The following is a 17,327-nucleotide window of genomic DNA, read 5'->3' on the forward strand; positions in this document are numbered from 1 at the left end:
TCCTTCAATCTTTTCTTCTCCATATCCAGCATTTTTTTAATACTCCGATGACATTTCATCTTCTGATGCACCAAGAGGAACTATAGAGAGCTGAATATAATATTTAATTAGAACTTTGTATGGAATACCTTCTTTTTATGAGATTTGAAATATTCACATATTAAAGGCAGAAGTCATCAGTTACATAGTTTAATGAGATCATATAAGTTATATGAGCCTATATTGATAGACCCCATTACTGATAGACCAATATCACTGATATGGTCTATCTATCTATGATATGTTGTAATATTGGTCTATCATTGATAAACTATGTCACCGACAGACTTCTTCCCTGGTTATTTGAGTGTTTCAATAGATATACTTCTATCATTAATATTTGTCTATCATTTATAGACCAATATCATTGATAAACTTGTATCACAAGTAGTGATGGAAAAAATAGAAACTTACATTTTATTTTAAGAAGACGTTGTCGTTAAGATCTTCCCAATCTACCTGTTTTGTTGATTCCCATTTCAAGATTCTTGGAAAACGATTTCCTATTCCTTTTGCAAACCACTGAGAAAATTTAGGAAGTATTTTAGCCCAAGAAGCTAAAACTATAGGAAGCCTTGTAGATAAGCGGTTGGTTTTGATTTGGTCTTAATAGACTTCTTAAAAAACTCTACTATAAGACTATATGACCTTCCCCATGGACAATTACTAAACTTCTCCTCATTATTCAACATCTTAACAGGCTTGCAATCAACACAATTATGAAGTTGTTTTGGAATCAACATGTTTTTCAGCAAATAAAGATTGGTAAATTTCGCTATTTTTCTTTCATCACTGTAGTGACTAGAATAATAGTTAAATGCACTCTTGAGATTTTCTCTAATGATGCTAATATCACTTTTAAAAAATGCTTGTTTAATCTCAAAATCATTTTCTTAGTTTCATCTAAAACATACTCAATAGGACATTCATCCCAATTTAATCCTATAATTAAACACAAATCTCTCAACCCAAACTCTACGTTGTTGCCTTAAATTTTGAAAAGAAGAAAATTATCATCAGCAGAGACACATTTTGTCTTCTAATCAAATGTACTAGAAGTTGTAAAGATACTTTAGATATTTTTAAACATAACAAATGCCCAAACGGTCCTTCCTTAACCAAAGATAGACAGGTAGAATTTAAGCCCCTAATGATATGGTCTATCACTTCCAGCTTGACATAAACTGTGACTTTCAAAGTGGAATTCCAACTTTCTTTAGGAATTTTTTCCCCATTTAAACAAATTATATATATGTATGTGTGTTATAAATATGCTAAAATACAAGTTAGAAATAGATATATACTAAATATATAGTGGATACAATTCTCTTTTTTCATTTTTTTTTTCTTGCTCGTTGATTTTTCAAGTTCTAAGGTTCTTTCTCCCTCCAATTTTTTTTTTTGTTCGCTTTCATAGTTGTCTTTCACTTATCAATCTATTAAAATAGTAATAAACACTCCAGTCAACAAAGTAAACACTTCAAGTTACTTCAAGTCTATCAGTGATAAACTATCGTCAATATGTTTCTATCACTTGTAGACTTAAATTAGTAAAGTCTATCAATGATAATCCTATCATTGATAGCCATCATCACTTCAAGTTTAGAAAGTTACCACCGATAGAATCTTATCAATAAATCAAATATTCTTCAAGTCTATTAGTGATAGAAATTTTCACTAACATACTCTAATAAAAAAAAAATAAATAAAATAAAAGGGCAATGAAATTATGCATTTATTTACATGGCATGAAAACAAATTCAACATCCATCAAGTATATTAGTGATAGAAACTTATCACTGATAGACTCTAATCAACAACTCAAAAAAAAAATAAATAAATAAATAAACAATGCATTTACTTACATTTCAAGTTTAAAGTACCCCAAGCTTATTCATGTTTAAGCCTATTGGAAAAAAAAAATAGATCTTTATCACTGATAGACCCCAATTAAATAACAAAAAAGAAAAAACAAATTCCTACCAACATTCTTTAAGCCTATTGAAGTTTAAAATACCCCAATCAAAAAAGAAAAAAAAGACAGATAAATTTCTATCACCGATTTCAACCCTATTGAAGTTTAAGGTACCCCAAACCTATTGAAGTAGATTTTTATTACCGATGACCCGAACCAAAAAACAAAAAATAGTAAAATAATCAACCTATACATAAGTTCAATCAATTTATGCTTACTTTCAAAATCTACAAAGCAGAAAGAAGAAATAATAAGCAGTATTACACACCAGAATGCACTAAATGAAAAAGGGTTGGCAGACAATCAACAATGAGTGTGCTTGAAGAATATCATCATCGACGATAGATGTTAAACAGAGACATTAGGCTTTTTTCAATTAGCAGATGTTACGGTTTGGCAAATGTTGGAAACGAAGATTTCCGTTTGAATAAGATCGATTGAATTAGAGTTTTTCAGAACAAAAAAAGGAAGAAATTAAACGATCATCGATCATTTGGCTAGGGATTTTGGAAAGGCAAATCGTCATGGATTGGATGGATGTGAATGGTTGATGGATGGAAAGGCGAATCTTCGATCAATTTTGAAAGGTGAATCATCGGATCGTTGATGGATGTGGTTTGATAATGGAATTAAATTTGGGCTTATTAGATTTCGATAGGATTTTTAGTCTTTTTGTATAGGATACTTATTATATTTAGCCATACTTGTTATATTTTTTGGTTAATGCTATATCCGTTAGTTTATGCCAAAAGGTTATGTTTACAAGCAACCTTTTATAAAGCTTATCAGCTTATCTACTGAATATAAAGTATATCAATAGTCAGATATACTAAAATATTATCAGATATACGTATTGATATACAAATAAGGGTTAAATTGGGATGAATAAAAAAAATAAAAATAAAAAACCAGATTTAAATTTTTTGTCGTATTTGTAAGTTTAAATATTTGCAAATATCCAAAAGGTTGTGTTTTACGTTACCTATTACAATTTTTCGTGTTAAATTTGGTTTGAAATGATTTCCAATGTAACAACATCCGAATTTAGTAAGGATACATGAATAAACTGAGATCACATTCAAATGTCATGGATCCTATAGATATGAAAGTATGATTAAGAAATGCTAGTTATTACCTATATTAACAATGCGCAAATATGTATATATACTTCTCAGTTATAATAGCTTAGAGTTAAACGTGCTCATCATCGAGTAATTCTATGTTGGGTGGCCTCCTTGAAGTTTTCATAAAAAGCATGTGAGTGTTTTTTAGGACTTGTCTGGGGAATAGTCTTTACACTTAAAAGCAATTCAAGATAAGCAAGGATGCTATTGACATGAAAATTATTACGGGTGGAAAAAAACTATACAATTGAAATTGTAGGTAATGAAATTAATTTTTTTTCTTCTTTCCCTTCATACCCCAAGTATATATATATGACTAATTTATAAAAGATGTTCTTGAATTTTATACTTTGCATAAAAAATACTCCTAAACTTCAAAAGTTTCAAAAATACCCTTACACTTTCAAAAAAGTTAAAAAAAAATTACATTTATCATTAGATTTGGATGGAAATCATTAAAATTATGTTTAAAAAATGCACTTAAACTTTCAAAAATTTCAAAAATACCCTTAAAAATTAAAAAATATCCTCATCGTTAATATATAAATAGAAACCGTCAATACATCATTGCAAACATAACTCTAAATTAAAAAGAAATTTTATAAATATTAAAACTGTTGGTATTGGTGATAAATTCGTTTGAAACTTTTTTAAGTACAACTTTATTAATATATTTGAGTCCTAAATCAAAATGACACCAAATTTCAAAATCATAATCTCCTTTTAACTAATAATGTACAACTTTATTCAAATATTTAAGTCCTAAAATTTCTTGATACTTCCTTTATTCTCTTTATTTTTATTATAGTCCATATACTTTAACTGAAGTGTGTAATTTTATTAATTTATTTATTTTTTAGATAAAAAAAAGTCAAATAGTTAATAAAAATGAGAGTAAGGATGTGTTGAAAAAGAGGTGGGCGAAAAAGGCAAGAAAATAGAGAAGTAAGATAGTACTAACGATTCTGTTTGTATATCAATTAGCTTATTTTTTAACTTTTGTTCTTTTTCACCAACCCCAACCAAATTTGGCTCACCATTCCAGGTTTGTTAGATGGATTGTGTTTCCCTTAAAATTCGAATGTATTAATTTTTAAATGGGTAATTACAACGTGTAACATTTTAGGAAAAATAGTTAAGTGTATAGAAACACTTTTAAAGAATAAATTTAGTCAAATCGACTCTATCACTGATAAACTTCTACTAGCGAAACTATCACTGATGGTCACTAGGAGCTAGATCTAAATTTTGCTATGTCAACTAATACATTCGATCTGATTACTATATTTTAAACTTTCCCTTTTTAAATCTTCTGATTTTGTTTCAAATTGAAGACATGATATGGATTCTTTGTTAGTCCGAAGAAGGTTAAAAACCCTACTTGGATCCCATTTTCCAGAATGCAAAGTTCATCAAAAGAAAGGAAAATGTTTACCCTCGAGGTAAGAGAAACGGCAATGGTAAATGCATGTACATACCTCGTGAGTGTCCTTCGAGTATCAACAACTTAGAGAAAAAGATGGAGTGTATGAGTAGTAAAGAAGATGAAGCAATTCAAAAGTTAGCACGAGAAAGAACCCTAATACTCATAATGAGAGATGAAAGTAGGTGTGATTTAGTTTCCATGTTTGATTTTGGGAATCACGTACTTACCATAATTATTGTTTGAATTTTCTGGTTTTATGTAGAAATCACATACGAAACTTTGCATATTTACTCTTTTTAGGGCTTCTCTAGTGTTATGTTCTTATTACAATTTCTGTTGAAATTTCATGGTAATTTTTGAGTTGGTAAATTTACTAAGTACCTTAATTATTAGTGGATATTTAAACCCATTACTCTTTTATACATATGTAGTATTAAAAGAACCCTTGTCTTAGAAAAAATTAAGTTATAAAATAGAATAAATATCTTTTTGATCCCTAGATTTTGGATCTAGTTTCTATTTCGGTCTTCGATTTCAAAATGTTAAAATATTTAGTTTTTAAATTTTGAGTTTGATTTCAATTTAGTCCCTAAATTTCAAAATCTTACAATTTTATTGAAATTTGAGTTTTATTTCAATTTGGTCTCTTAGGTTTTAAGATTTGCACTTGTAACCTCAATTTTTTTTATTGACTACTCACTTTCAGTTATTAGCATTAATGTCTATTAATTAATTTAAAATAACTATGAGGTGAAATTTCAAATTTAATTTTAAAAGTGATGAAAAATATTGAAAAATTTAATTAGTTATAGTTCTTTAATTCTTTTAAATTAATAAATAAATATTAACACTAAAAATGGAAAGTGAATATTTATTGAAAATTTGGTGTTAAAATGGTAAATATTGAAAGTTAGGATCCAAATTGAAACAAAACTTAAATTTCAGACGTAAAATTGTTACATTTTGAAGCTTAAGAATAAAATTGAAACCAAACTCAAAATTGAAGGTCTAAAGTATAACATTTTGAAACTTAGGGATAAAATAGAAATTAGATCCAAAAGTTAAAAGGGCCAAAAATATATTTTCCCCATAAAATATCAATATATATGGTACAACTTCTGTATGATGAAATGGCCCCTTCGAATTATTTGGAGAGACAACAAAAGCTTTTGGAGAGATAACAAAACCTTGTTGGGTTATGATTGTATGCTTTTCCCAAAAACATGGAAAAAAGCAAATTTTCATATTTATTCCTTTTGGCTTTTTTGGATCGATGCCGATTTGTTCTTGTCCAAACCCACCCACTAATGTCGTACCACTTGTCCCCCATTCGCTCTGGGGGACCCTCCCGGCCCCTTGGTGTGCCACTACTTTAAAATTATGGGCTTGTCACAACTTTTTTTAGATTAAGAAACACTTCCTTCAAATGTACGAGAGGAAGATACAAAGTATGACTACAAAAATATGGTAGGACATGTTTAATATGTGACTATAGTCAATGTGGTTTGGTATGCACATTGAGTTCAAAAGTTCAAGTTAGTTTGGTTGACAATTTAGATTATGTTTTATATTTCATCTTTGAAGTACAGGCACAAATATTGTTACACGATACAGATATGATCGGATACGACGATTCGTCAATTTCTAAAAAACTAGGATACAGATACGTCTAAGGATACACTATTTTTATATATTTTTTTAATATATATATTACTAAAATATGAGGATACTGATACATTGAAATACATTTTTTTTTTTCTTAAAAAAAATCTAGGATATAGATAAATTTAGCATAAAAGTTAATAACAATAGCACAAAATGGAATACATACACTGAAATACAATACAAAAAACAACATCTAAGATGTTGAAGTACAATAGTTAATAAAATACAATAGAAAAGTGAATCATATTACAAAGAATAAGAAGATTAGAGTGAGTAATATGAAGATAAACGAAAAACTTTTTCATTGAATTGTTGAAGATATCCAAATGGTATATATATTGGTGGACTTTGTGGGGACTCAAATGTGAAAATGAAGATTAGATGATTCTAAGGTTTGGTCTTTTATTTATTTTTTTCCTTTTAGTTTTGGACTCGAGTAGTGAGCTTTTTAAATAGGTTGTCTCGTTTTAGATTGGGAAAGATTAGATGAGTTGCTTGTCTTTTTTGTTTAAAAAAGGCATGCGTAGAAATGATATGTAAAATTGCGTGTCAGATACGTATCTGGGAAGTATTTGAAAGTATCGTTATCCGATACGTATCTGATACAGATTCTTTACCTCACATGAAGTATTTGTGCTTCATAATATTTCAGATTTATTGAGTTCATCAAATATATGTTTAGCAGATAACTTGAATTTTGTTTCTGAAAACTGTTTTCAAATTTTGTGATTCAAACCGTACAAATTTGAGAAACAACATTTTTATATATTTATTCTATCCAAATTTTGAAATTTTAGTTTTCAAAATGGAAAATTATATTGAATAAACACTAAAGAAATCTAAAATAGAGTATCTCCTATTACAAACGCAAATTATTTTTTATAAACTTAAAATATGCAGCATGTAATGTATTGTAAGGTATATAATATTACAAAATAAAAATTATACAAAAAGTTTTAACATAAACCATGTTCATAAATTAAATAATAGTTTTATGGAGTGTTGGGCTTTATCTTGAATTGCAGGCCCAAATGGAGAATAGATCTGGTCCAAATACACTGATTTAGGTGGGATACTCGGTGGAGAAAGAGCCAGTGGTAGAGTTCCAATTTCAATCTTATTTTGATTTTTGTTTCAAATCAGAATGCAAAACTCCTCTCTCTCTTGTTCGAATGTCTGAAAGGTTCTCTTAAGTCTTTCTAACTTTCTCTTTGTTGATGGTGATTTGCTAGGAAGCTGAAGAAAATAAAGCATGTACTCACAAGAAAAGAAGAGAAGAAGAAGAAGAAAACAACAATATACGAGGTTTGGCTAAAAGTGCCTACATCCATGGGAGGGAGACGATTTATTCACATTTAATGCTACAAGATATGATTTCTCTTCTTTTATAGATCTCACTTTCTCATAGATTATACATGATTTGATTTTATACTTAGAGCTATTTATATGCAATGATCTGATTTAATAGTTGTTGAGAAACTATTTCTGGTAAATGTAGCCGTTGAGATCAAACATCTTCAAATCTCCACCTTGATCACAATGTATGTAGTCTTCTCCTTCTAATTTTGACTTTATATCATCCCTTTTTAGGTAAATTGAAGCCAATTAGCTCTAAGCACTCGAGAAGCTTGAGTTTTGACACAGGCTTCGTGAGCATCTCTACTGCATTCTCAGAGGTATGTACTTTTAACACCTCAATCTCTCCCTTTTCTATTCTATCTCGAACGAAGTGGTATTCTATGTCTATGTGTTTTGTTCTTGAATGGTATGGAAGGGTTTTGAAAAGATGGATAGACTTTGGTTATCACAGTAAATTTTAACTATTGTTTGTGATATACCAAAGTCTGCCATGAAGCTCTTTAACCACAATCCTTATGTATATGTCTCTGCTAGTGCCATGTATTCTACCTCTATAGTAGATAATGTTGTGGTTGACTATAAATTAGCTTTCCAGCTTAGCAAATTTGGGCCATATAAGAACACATAGCTTGATAAGGATATTCTCTTGTCCAAGTCCCTTGCAAAATCAGAGTCAACATAGCCATACAACTCGAGTTCAATCTCTTGAGTGCTCTGGTAGGTTAGCTTAGCATTCATAGACCAAGTTAGTACCTAAGTATCCACTTAGTTGCCTCACAATGTCTTCCAAGATTAGACATGTATCTGTTTATTGAGCTAGCACAATAGGAGAGGCCTGGTTTTGTTGAGATCATCAAGTACATTAAACTGCCTACTCTTTGACTGTATGACACTGATAGGTGTTCAATGTCTTTTTCTGTAGATGAATTAGCTGAAGATGGCATAAAATGATGTTTTATAGGGATAGTCACTGGTTTGGCATTAGGTAGGTTAAACCTTCTGACTATTTTATAACAGTAGTAGCTTGATTGATGTGTAGAATAGATGAATTTCTGTCTCTTGTGATTTCAATCCCTAGGATCTATCTTGCCTGACCCATATCTTTTGTGTCAAATTCTATTTTTCGGAAATCTTTGACATGAGTTAAATCTTCTTTAGATCTCCTTGCTAGTAACATATAATCAACATAGAGAAGTAGGTATACCTTGTCTCTGTAGGAGGATAAAAGGATATAGGCACATATATCATAGGTACTTCTTTAAAACCCAATATTCTATATGTAGTCATTAAACCTTCTGTACCAGCATCTAGGGAACTGGTTAAGTACATAGATAGACTTATTTAGAAGACAATAAAGGTCCCTTTTTCCCCTTTACTTCAAATTCTATAGGTTGTACCTCATATATATAGTCTCATCTAGATGTCCATGTAAGAAGAAAGCTTTGGCATCTAGCTGATCTAGTTCAATGTTATCCTGACCAACCAACGACAATAGAAGTCTGGTAGTGGCTTGCTTTCACTAGAAGAAATTCGGGTTTTAATGTCGGTTTTAAACCTACATTAAAGGTCTTTAATGTCGGTTGGCAACCGACATTAAAGATAGTGTATTAAAGCCCTTTAAGGTCGGTTGCCTTTAATGTCGATTTTAAACCGACATTAAAGGGCTTCAAAAACACCAATAGCACAGTCTTCAATGTCGGTTGCAACCGACATTAAAGGTCTTTAGTGATTAAAGCCTATTGGTTGCAGCCGACATTAAAACCTGTTTATTTTTTTTTTAATTCTTAACCGACATTGAAGCCTGAATCTGTCCGTTTTTTAAAGTTTCCTTGCCAAATCCATTTTTTCGGTAAAAAAAGTATAACATGACACATCATCATCGAACGCTATGGCTATGACATATTATTCATGTATGGATTGTAAATCTATTACATTTAGTCTACAAATTCTACTATAGAATTATAATTTAAAAGTTGTACAATAATTCAGGCCTTGAAAACACAAATTACAACTAATATAAAGATTATGATTTTACAAACATTATGAGTTTACTATCCCTCTCCACTTGGTAAGTATGGATCCCTTCATAATTCTTCTTGAATAGACCCCCCAGCTTCAGCAGTGTCTGGTTATAGGCATCTTTGTCTGACCACTGTTGTTCAAAGGATAAAAAACAATAAAGGTTTGGGCGTAAGCGTAACACATGCAATGGAAGATTGTATCCATTCAAATATATATATATATATATATATATATATATATATATATAAATGGATAAAATGTTTGAGACTTACCCTTAGAAATTAGTACAAACTTTCAGCATAAACGTGAAACATGACCCACTGACAATGTTATAACATTATTTCCAGTCAGCTTGAATATGTATGCACACATATATTTCAAACCTCAAGAGGCAAGATTGAAAGGCATTTTAAAAAGCATGAATCGCACTTAACATAGAAAGAAAATTATCAAAATCACTACTACGTACAACTTCAACTTGCACTACTTTATTGTTGTGAATGGATGTTTGTGATATCCTAATAAGGGCAACAAAATCTTCCGTGTAAGTTTCATTAGCCAAAGCTTTATCTGCTATGAGTTTCTTGTAACTACAGCTCAAGCCACCCTACACCAGAATTCATTAAGAAAATGATGGTTATCTGTGTCTCTCAAGGACCCTCTCAGTTCCACATAATCGCTTTTACCTTTGTTTTTCACAAGTTGAAATCTACTTTGCCATCAAAATTTTCAACTTCATACCTCGTGAATGCCATTGGCTGATGTTAACTCTTCAAGATTTGCTTTCTTTTAAGTTTCTTGAAGTTCTTGTCTACTTCTTGCAGGCTCTGATACCAATCTATTAAGCTTGAAGGGCCCAAACTAGGCCCAAAATTGAGACTAATGCAAGGGAATGAGTTATGGCTTGGAAGAAGTGGCTATAAAGAAGCAACATAGCTGGTGAAAAGACAAACGAAGCTCTATCCCCTTTTTCTTCCTTTACCCTTATTGGTGGAATTCTATTATGATCAGAAAGGTAAACTGAAACAACTTCTCAGACTCTCTCTCAATTCCTAAAACTTCTCTAACTTATAATTCACATGGTTGTGCAAATTGATTGAGTGAATGGTGCATCGATGAACGGAGAAGTAGAAAATGATGGGGATAAGAGAATATTGCAAGCAGATGTACGTGGTTCGGCAAGATGCCTACATCCACAGTAAAAGAAGAATTCTTTTATTCTTGGAGGAATTTTACATACATAAGTATCTAACTCTCACACTCTAATTTTCTTACCGATAAGCATCCTTTATATAGAGAATTATGGTACATGATTAGTGAGTCTAGAAGTGTATGCAAATGTTGTTTTCACTCTAGATGTTATAGACTTTACACAACCTTTCAAGAGAAGGAGATACCTATCCAAAATCAACGAAATTACATCAATCCACTGATGGTAGTCATGTTGGATTCCTTCAAGCAGTTTCTAATGAAAATCCATTAATTACAGAGAAGAAAGTGTTAAAAACTAGCTTAGAGGATGCTTCCCAAATCCTCCCATCATTGATGCAACAAGTTCACTTAATATGTGGAAATTGAAAAATTTGAAAAGAAGAATAAAAGTAGCTAAATGATATTCCAGTTGCCTTTCAATACAAAATGAAAAGAAAATCTGATAAAAATGAAGAGACTTCTATTGGCAAAAGACAGAAAACTGATGATGTGGATCTTCAAATTATGGATAACCTCTCCTATACATTGGCAGGAACTGACATTCAGCCCGACCATAGAACATGAAAATGTTATGTTTGAATGCTCAAGGATTGGGCAATGCAAGAACATTATGGAGATTGTGAGAGCTCACTCGCGTACATGCACCTGATGTTTTATTTTTGTCTGAAACTAAAGGTGGTAATGATATTACCAATAGAATTTGAGTTCACAATGGGTTTGATGGTTGTTTAGTGGTTAATAAATAGTGAAGGAGCTAAAGTTTGTCTTTGTTTATTGTGGAAGAAAGCGATTTCAGTCAACATTCGCTCATACTCGTCTCATCACAACTTTGACGACTCCCCATGGTTAGTTGGTGGTGACTTAAATGAGATCCTTTGGAATCATGAGAAAAATGGGGGACCACATAAGAATTATTCTTCTCTAGAAAACTTTAGACATTGTATTGATGATTGCAATATTTGAGATTTCAATTACTTATGAGGATGTTTTACATGGTCAGATATGTGACATGGAAATAGAATTTGTGAGAGACTGGACAGATTTTTATGCAATGAAAAATTTTATGAGTTATTTCCTAAATCGAAAGTTCATCATTTAGATTGGGCAGGGTCTGATCACAAACCGATCTTGTGTGATATTTTGGATACTTTTTCTAGAAAAGATTGTTAGAAAAAAAAACGTGGAGGACAAATATGAAAAATGAGAGATATATTTTCCATTCAACTAAGCATGCCTTTATATAGGCTTACAAACATAACCATAGAAATGCCAATGGTTTAAAGCTATAAACGTCATCAAATGCTTATAACTCGCATAACTCCTATAACTCAAAAATCACTATTGGTTACAAAAAACTAAGTCACAAAACCCAAAAGTCACACTAAATGCCACAAATAAAGTCTCCCCCCCCCCAAACTTGATTTGTTACACCCAGTAAACTCCTCATTTTGATAAAAGTCTCCAACTTGAGGGGCTTTGTGAAAATATCCGCCGCTTGGTCTTGTGACTTGATATATTTGAGTTCCACTTCTTTCTTCGTAATGCAATCCCGAATGTAGTGAAATCGGGTATCAATGTGCTTGCTCCTTCCATGAAATGCCGGATTTTTGGCTAAGACAATGGCCGATTTGTTGTCAACAAAAATCTCTATTGGACTTTCCATTTGAAACTTCAACTCCTTCACTAAGTTTCTTAGCCAAATTGCATGACATACATATGAAGTTACTGCGACGTACTCTGCCTCGCATGTTGATAATGTGACTATGGGTTGCTTTTTTGACATCCATGTGAACGCCGTTTCACGAATAAAAAAACACAAACCCCGTAGTACTCTTTCGATCATCCAAATCACTAAAATCACTTCACAATAACCAACAATATAAAAATTGCTAGAAGAGACATAGGAAAGACCATACCTAATCGTCCCTTTGATGTAGTGAAGTATCCTTTTTGCCATTTTGCAATGTGTTGTTGTCGGTTCCTCTATAAATCGACTAATAATTCCAACCGAGTAAAGAATATATGGTTTTGTACATGTCAAGTATCTCAAACTTCTAATCAAGCTTTTGAAATATGTAGAATTTACCTTCTCTCCTCCATCTTGCTTGGTGATTTTGACTCCACATTCCATCGGTGTTCCACTGGATTAGCATTATTCATATTGAACTTCTTGAGCACTTCTTTAGCATAGCCCTCTTGGGATATAAAAATCTCATCTTCACCTTGTTTGACCTCGATCCCAAGATAGTAACTCATGAGACCAATGTCTGTCATTTCAAACTCCTTTGCCATCTCTCTTTTGAACTCATCAAATATGCTAGGATTGTTTCCGGTAAATACTAAATCATCAACATATAAACAAATGATTAGTATGCTTTCACCTTGCATTTTGATGTAGAGGGCATATTCATAAGGACACTTCATATACTTCTTCTCTTGAAAGTACTTGTCAATCTTCGAATTCCATGCTCTTGGTGCTTGCTTTAAACCATATAGTGCCTTCTTCAATCGAAGCACTTTATCTTCTTCACCCTTGACTTCATAACCCAATGGTTGTTCCACATAGACCTATTCCTCAAGAATTCTGTTCAAGAATGTCGATTTGACATCCATTTGATGTATCTTCCAATGATTATGGGCTGCCAACAAACAAATAGTTTCATGGCGAACAACAGGGACAAATATCTCATCATAGTCGATGTCATGTCGTTGGCTATACCCTTTCACCACTAGTCTCGCCTTGTACCTTTCAACATCGCCATTGACTTTTCTCTTTGTCTTGTATACCCACTTCACTCCGATCGGTTTGTGCCCTTTTGGAAGCTTGGTCAACTCCCATGTGTCATTTTTCTCTATCACTTGCATTTCTTTATCCATTGCATCCTTCCATTTCTTGCTTGCAATGGCTTCTTGGAAACAAATAGGCTCACAATCCCCGAAAAGACAATAGAGAATTATGTCATTTTTATTTTCATTTACCTCATTAAGTTCCTGTAGACTTCGAGTTCTTCTTGGGCCAATTTCGTTCTCTGAATCGTTGGATGAACCTTCAGATGATGATCGATCGGTCGAATGTAGTGGCACTGGAATGGGCAAACCTTCAACTATTTCATCCCTGGTCGGCTCATTTTCATCGTCTTCTTCAAAATATGGAAGGAAATCATACTCCTCCTCTTGTATATTCCAATCCCAAGAGGCTTCCTCACAAAAAACAACATTACGACTAATCATTACCTTCCCATTCAAATGATTGTAAAGATGATAACCCTTTGAACTTGCATCATAGCCAATGAAGATGAGTTTCTCGCTTCGATCATCGAGCTTGGTCCTTTTTTCTTCCAACACATGAGCATATGCAATACTCCTAAACACCTTGAAGTGACCAATCCTGGGCTTTCTTCCATTCCATGCTTCTTGAGGCGTTTTGTAAAGCACATTTTTGGTTGGTGCTTGATTTGTCAAATAAACCACACAAGCTACGGCCTCCGCCCAAAATTCCCTCGACATATTCTTTGTCTTTAGCATGCTTCTTGCCCTGTTCAAGATTGTCCGATTCTTCCTCTCCACCACGCCATTTTGTTGCGGTGTCCTAAAGGCTGTTAACGGACATCGGATGCCTTTTTCATCACAAAATTGTTTGAACTCATTTGATGTGAATTCACCACCTCGATCGGTTCTCATGGCCTTGATTGTAAGGTTGCTTTCATTCTCCACACGTGCCTTAAATCTCTTGAAGATTTCAAATACTTCTGATTTTTCCTTCAAAAAGTACACCCATGTTTTTCTAGAAAAATCATCAATAAAGAGAAGGAAATATTTACTTTTACCATGAGACTTTGGTTTGATCATTCCACACACATCGACATGGATGAATTCTAAAGGCTTCTTTGCTCTTATCATAGACTCCTTCGGAAAACTACTTCGATGATGTTTAACAAGCAAACTCCCTTCACACACTTGGTTTGGCTTGGTTTGACTTGTGAATGTGTGGTAAACCTCGCACCATCTTCTTCTTCGACAAATCTTCTAAATTTCCAAAATTGAGGTGCCCAAACCATAGATGCCATAGCCAAGAGAGATCTTCATAACACGTCTTCAAGCATTTTGGAACATCATTACATATATTCAAAGGAAACATTCAGTTTTTGCTCATGGAGACTTTTTCATTTGAACTTCAAAACCTTTCTCTAACAATTGTCCTACACTCAATATATTATTTTTTACATTGGAAATGTAATAAACATTTCTCTCAATATTTTCTACTAGCTCTGATACCACTATGTTAGAAAAAAACGTGAAGGATAAATATGAAAAATGAGAGATATATTTTCCATTCAACTAAACATGCCTTTATATAGGCTTACAAACATAACCATAGGAATGCCAATGGTTTAAAGCTATAAATATCATCAAATGCTCATAACTCACATAACTCCTATAACTCAAAAATCACTATTGGTTACAAAAAACTAAAAGTCACAAAACCCAAAAGTCACACTAAATGCCACAAATAAAGTTTAATAATGACAAACTTTTCAACAAAGATCGCCACGAAAAGCCATTCAAGTTTAAGGAGTGCTGGACTTTACATGAGGAATGTGGGAAGATTACCAAATCTTCATGCAACTCGAATGAATGTACTACTCAAAAAGATTTTATCATTCTAAATCTAGCTAATTGCTCAAGGTCCCTATCAATTTGGGGTAGAAGAATTTTCAATCAAAGAAGAAATAGAATCAAGGCTTGTAAGAATGAAGTAAAAAATGAATATGACAAAGGCCTTATAGTTTATTTCCAAACCATTCATGGTCTTCAATTTGAGTTGGACCGTCTATTAGAGGAGGAAGAAATATATTGAAAATAGAGATCAAGAGATGATTGATTAAAATGGGGAGATCAAAATACAAAGTGGTTCCACATGAAAGCTTGTATGAGAAAATGCAAGACTGAAATATGTGGCATTGTTGGCAGTAATGGTAATTGGGTTGAAGACACTAATGAGATTGAACAGATTTTCATTTCTTATTACCAAGATATATATTTACTTCGAAGCTATTGATGTTGTTACAGAGACAATACCATCCAAAATTACAAAGGAAATAAATGATTTACTTCTTGCACCATTCACAGATAAAGAAGTTACTGAATCTTTCAAGCAAATGTTCCCAACAAAAGCCTCCGGGCCGGATGGTTTTCCTGCCTTTTTCTTTCAGAAATATTGGAATATTATTGGCAGAAGCACGATCATCAAATGCTTAGAAGCTTTAAATGAAAGAAAGGGAGTTCAAATAATTAATTCTACTCATATTGTTTTAATTTAAAAAGTCTCTAATCCTTCTTTTGTCAGAGATTGTAGACCTATTAGTTTGTGTAATGTTATCTATGAAATTATTACAAAAGCAATATCCAATAGAATTTAACCTATACAGAACTCTTTGATTTCTTCTTCACAGGCAGCTTTTATTCCAGGGAGAGCCATTACTGATAACATTATTCTTGGACATGAATGTCTACCTTTCTTGAAGAAAAAGAAACAAAGAAAGGAAGGTTTTGCTGCATTAAAGCTAGATCTCAGTAAAGCATATGATAGAATGGAATGGACATTTCTTCAGAACATAATGCTTAAACTTGGTTTTAACCCTAGATGGGTTTCTCTAATTATGGATTGCATTACAACGCCAACCTTATCTATTCAAATCAATGGTGAAACCAAAGGGAGAATCATTCCATCAAGAGGACTCAGACAAGGGGATCATTTATCTCCATATATGTTTTTATTTGTTGCAGGACTTTCATCTTTATTACAGAATGCCATATCAAGAGATGCTCTTTCAGGTTTTCGTTTATCTAACACTTGTCCTACCATTTCACATCTATTATTCGTGGATGACAGCATGATATTTTGTAAATAAAAAGGAAGAATTGATGAATCTCAAACATATCCTATCTATTTATGAGTCTTTCGGGAGAAAAGATAAATTTTAATAAATCAGCAATTATTTTCTCAGCAAAAATTAGTAATGACAGAGCTACTTTCTTAAGTAACATCCTTGGTGTTTCTTTGGTAAAAGACTTTGGTCAGTACCTTGGCATCCCTTCAATCCTTTCTAGAAGCAGATCAAATGACTTTAGATACATCCAGGAGAGAGTTTGAAAAGCTACTCAAGGATGGAAAAGATCTTTTTCTCTAATGAGAAGAAAGAAACTTTAATAAAGAGTATTGGGCAAGCCCTTACCTACTTATGCCATGAGTTTATTCAGGCTTCCAAAGGAATTTTATTTTAACATTATAAGATTATTCTCAAAATTTTGATGGAGTTCTGATTCTAATAAAGAGAAGAATGTGTCTACCCAATGCTCTTGGTGGTCTTAATTTTTTAGACTTAAGAGGGTTTTAATCAGGCTCTTGTAGCTAAACAGGTTTGAAAAATAATGGAAAATCCAAATACTCTTGTTTCTTTGGTTTTAAAAAGTTTTCATTTCCCAAGTACATCAATTTTAGAGG

At 32.3% G+C, this 17,327-nt stretch overlaps 1 long non-coding RNA gene across 1 annotated transcript; it reads left to right on the forward strand.

Annotated features, from left to right (window-relative positions):
- The first annotated feature begins 7,351 nt into the window (after positions 1-7,351).
- LOC120076621 (uncharacterized) lies at positions 7,352-16,818 on the forward strand. The gene is made up of 3 exons (XR_005481584.2): positions 7,352-7,905; positions 10,435-10,625; positions 16,276-16,818. It is a non-coding gene; the product is annotated as an uncharacterized LOC120076621 (long non-coding RNA).
- The last annotated feature ends 509 nt before the right edge of the window (positions 16,819-17,327 follow it).

This window comes from Benincasa hispida, chromosome 4 (genome assembly GCF_027475165.1).
Source record: "Benincasa hispida cultivar pf3 chromosome 4, pf3_genome.v1.1, whole genome shotgun sequence".
NCBI lineage: Eukaryota > Viridiplantae > Streptophyta > Magnoliopsida > Cucurbitales > Cucurbitaceae > Benincasa > Benincasa hispida.